The sequence below is a fragment of the Pistacia vera genome, unplaced genomic scaffold, assembly GCF_008641045.1.
Source record: "Pistacia vera cultivar Batoury unplaced genomic scaffold, PisVer_v2 Contig462, whole genome shotgun sequence".
In the NCBI taxonomy this organism is placed as follows: Eukaryota; Viridiplantae; Streptophyta; class Magnoliopsida; order Sapindales; family Anacardiaceae; genus Pistacia; species Pistacia vera.
Window position 1 is genome coordinate 268707 of NW_022196293.1, and position 4764 is coordinate 273470.

The window sequence follows — 4764 nt, forward strand, 5'->3', positions numbered from 1 at the left end:
ATTTTTTAATCTTAATTTAGGTGTGATTAAGACTTGTAATTGATGCATTTTGAGTATGCTTTAGTTGGTTGTTAGAGTTTAAATTCAAATTTGGAAATTGTCTCTGCTGTAGTTGTTGTAACAGTGAGTGTTTTTGTTGCACTGATGTATACATTTTCAGTTTTCAGTAATGAAATGGCATTCCACTTACTCTTCCAGTTTTTCCTTTCTTTTCTTTGTAATTCTTCAGCCATAACACCAACAAATGGTATCAGAGCCAGCCTAAGAAACCAGAAAAACTCTTCCTCATAGAATCAGCTCTTTAGTTTGTTTTTAAGAACTCCACCCTACATCTAAGAACTCTTTTGTTTCAGACCATCGGCTTGAACTAATGGCTGCTCAATCAGCCTTGATGTCACCTCCAGTTTTCAATGGAGAACATTATCATATATGGGCTATAAAAATGAACGCTTTCCTCCGAGGACAAGGCTTGTGGTAGTATGTAAAGGAGAATAAGCAGCCAACACCCTTAGGATCAAACCCCACTTTGAACCAGATTAGAATGCATGAAGAGGAAGCTGCCAAGGTACCGAGAGCCTTAACCGACCTTGTGTTCACAAGGATTATGGTATATGAAACCCCAAAGGAGGCATGGGACAAGTTGAGAGAGGAATACATGGGAAGCAACACAACTAAAAACATGCAGGTGCTGAACTTAAGAAGGGAGTTTGAGTTGTTGTGGATGAAAGAATCAGAGAAAGTGAAGGAGTATGTTGACTGGTTGATGAATGTGGTCAACAAAATCAGGTTGTTAGGGGTAGAGTTAACAAATGGAAGAGATGTGGAAAAGGTCTTGGTGAGCTTGCTCGAAAGATTTGAGTCCAAAATCTCTTCCCTTGAGGACTCTAAGGACATGTCTCAGATCACCCTGACTGAGCTTGTTCATGCACTCCAAGCTCAAGAGCAAAGAAGACTCTTGAGGCAAGAAGACACAAGTGAGGGAGCAATGATAGTAAATCAAAAGGGCAAGCCTACACAAGGACATAACAGGAGGTATGCTGGGGATAAAAAGGGGGAAGAAAGGAGCAATAATTAGTGGGAAAAACCAATTGGAGTGAAGGAGTATCCTGCCTACCCTCATTGCAAAAAGAAAGGGCATTCAGAGACAAAGTGCTGGTTTGGACCAAGGATACAATGCAGAGGTTGCAAGCAATTTGGGCACATAGAAAGGGTTTGCAAGAACAAGGGAAGTCAGCCACCACAACAAGCTCAAGTTGGAGAAGATCAACAGCAATGTTAGGAGGCTGAACAGCTCTTTGTGGCCTCTTGTTACATAGCAATGAAGCTTGGCTGATTGACAGTGGCTACACTGACCACATGGCTACAGACCTATAAAAATTTGTTAATCTGGACAACTCATATAGCTCCAGAGTTAAAATTAGCTATGGTGATTTTGTGGAGGTCAAAGGCATAGGAGATATGGCTGTCCAAACACTATCAGGTACCAAAATCATCCCTAATGTCTTGTATGTACCTGAAATCAGTCAAAATTTGTTAAGTTTGGGCAAATGGTAGAGAAGGGCTACTTTTTACATTTTCAAAATTAGGCCTGTGTCATTTTAGATGCTGATCAAAATGATCTGATGTGTGTGAAAATGATAGGAAAAGCTTCCCAATTGAGTGGAAGAATCCTAGTAATTTAGCTTTATCATCTGGGCTGGAAGAATCAGAACTTTGGCACAAAAGGCTTGGCCATTGTCACTATAATGGCCTCAAAGAGCTTAAGAACAAAAATATGGTCATGGACCTGCTTGAGATTGAAGAGAAGAAGAGCCTCTGTAGTCCTTGCCAACTTAGTAAGCTCAACAGGCCACCCTTTCCCACGGATCAGGTTTGGAGAGAAACTAAAAAACTCCAACTGATCCACACTGATGTTTGTGACCCTATGCAAGCTAAATCCATGAGTGGAAGCAAGTGTTTTGTGCTATTTATTGATGACCTCACACGAATTACTAGGGTGTATTTCCTAAAGCACAAGAATGAGGTTGTTGTAGTATTTAGAAGTTTCAAGCTGCAGGTGGAGAATCAAACAGGGTTAAGAATCAAGACCTTGAGGAGTGACAATGGGACAGAATACACATCAAAGTAGTTTGATTCCATTTGCAAGGAAGGAGGGATCAAGCACCAATTCACCACTCTATATACTTTGTAAAAAAAATGGAGTTAGTGAAAGGAAGAATATGACACTCATGGAGATGGCTAGGTGTATGATTGTAGAGAAAAGATTGCCAAGAATGTTTTGGGCTGAAGCTGTCAATACAGGGGTTTATATACTCAATAGACTCCCATCAAGGCTACCAAGAATCAGACTCCATTTGAAGCATGGAGTGGAGTCAAACCAACAGTAAGTAATCTTAAAGTGTTTGGGAGTATTTCCTTTGTAATGGTTCTAGCAAATAAGAGAAGTAATTTGGATGAAAAATCAGAAGTTAGAATTTTCATGGGGTACAGTAGTCAATCCAAAGGCTATAGGGTCTACATTCCTGAATATAAAAGAATTGTGATTACAAGGGATGTAAAGGTATATCAGAGAGCAATCTAGAACTAGAAGGAGAAAAAGATTGATAAAGATTGCAAACTACAGCAACCAATCGAGAGTCTGTCTGATGAGGCTGAAACTTAAGAGGATAAAGAGCCTTTAGTTGGAAGGACCAGGACCTTGGCTGATATTTATGCAAGAAGCAATATGGCCATGGTTGAACCAAGGAATTATGCTGAATCTGCTGTGTCAGAAGCTTGGAGAAATGCAATGCGGGAAGAGATGTTAATAATAGAGAAAACCAGCATCTGGGAGCTTGTTGACAGACCTAGAAATAGGAAGGTGATCCAAGTAAAATGGATTTACAAAAAGAAACTTAATTCTGATGGATCAATCCACAAACACAAGGCAAGGCTGGTGGTTAAGGGGTTTGCACAGTAGTATGGGGTGGATTTTTAAGACACTTTTGCTCCGGTGGCTAGGCATGACACTATCAAGTTACTCCTTGATATAGATGCTCAATTTGGCTAGAAAATTTTTCAGCTTGATGTTAAATCTGCATTCTTGAATGGTTGGCTGAGTGAGGAAATTTTTGTGGAGTAACCTGAAGGTTATCAAGTCAAGGGTAAAGAGGATAAACTGAACCTACTGAAGAAGGCCTTATATGGCCTGAAGCAGGCACCTAGAGCCTAGTATAGTTTGATAAATGATTATCTAAGCAGCCTAGGATATGCTAAAAGTCCTAATGAGCATGCACTCTATGTTAGGGAGAGTAAAATTGACTTGATTGTAGTCTCTTTATATCTGGATGACTTGCTGATCACAGGGAGTAACATTAAACAATTGAACCAGTTTAAGAAGTCCATGCAAAGTGAATTTGAAATGACTTATTTAGGGGAGATGACATACTTCCTTGGTATGGAAATAAATTAGTCTAATGATAGGCTTTTTGTGTGTCAAGAAAGGTATGCAAATGAAGTTCTTAGGAGGTTTGGCATGGAAAATTGCAAACTAGTGGACACTCCATTAGTTCCCAATTTGAGGTTAAGCAAAGATGATGGTGCAATGAGAATGGATGAGGGGTTGTTTAGAAGCTTAATTGGATGCTTACCGTACTTGACAGCCACACAACCAGACCTCATGTTTGCCTCTAGCTATCTTTCCAGGTTTATGAGTAATCCAAGTGAGTTGTATTTCAAGGCAGCCAAGAGAGTGTTAAAATATGTGAAAGGAAGCACCAGGCTTGGCATTTGGTTCCAAAAGTCTGAAAACCTGAAGCTGTTCGACTATACCGATAGTTACTATGGAGGATCTCTTGATGACATGAAAAGCACCTCCGGTTATGTGTTTTATATAAACTCTGGTGCAATTTGTTGGCTGTCAAAGAAACAGGAGACTGTGGCTCAATCCATAGCAAAAGGAGAGTATATATCTACTGCAATAGCCGTGAACCAAGCCATTTGGCTTAGGAAAATTCTGGCAAACTTGAAGCAAAACCAAGGAAGTCCAACACCAATTATGTGTGACAACTAGTCTACAGTTGCCATGGCCAAAAATCCAGTGCTCCATGGCAAGACCAAGCATATCAAGATAAAATTTCATGCTGTGAGGGAAGCTGAGTATAATGGTGAAGTTAGATTAATTCACTACAGGGGTGAAGATCAAACTGTTGTTATTATGACCAAACCAGTGTACAAAGCCAATTTTGAACATCTTAGGCTCAAACTTGGTGTTTCCAACAAAAGTATCAAGGAGGAGTGTTGATGAAGTGATACCTTGCTAAAAATGCATCATGTTCCAGTTTGTAGTTAAAAAAAATTTTGGCGCGAATAGAATTCAATTGCTGCAGATGTTGTGTGTGAGCTGTAGTTTGGTGCATTTTTGAATCTTAGTTTAGGTGTGATTAAGACTTGCAATTGATGTATTTTGAGTATGCTTTAGTTGGTTGTTAGAGTTTAAATTCAAATTTGGAAATTGTCTCTGCTATAGTTGTTGTAACAGTGAGTGTTTTGGTTGCACTGATGTATACATATTCAGTCTTCAGTAATGAAATGGCATTCCACTTACTCTTCCAGATTTTCCTTTCTTTTCTTTATAATTCTACGGCCATAATACCAACAAGGCCATTCACAAGGCCTTGAAAATTTTGAAGGGTGCAGAATACAGCTTTTCTACCTTGGATGAGGACCTTGAGACCAAGGCCATGGTTGGCATGCTAAAGGAGATAGAAGCGGTAACAATCACAG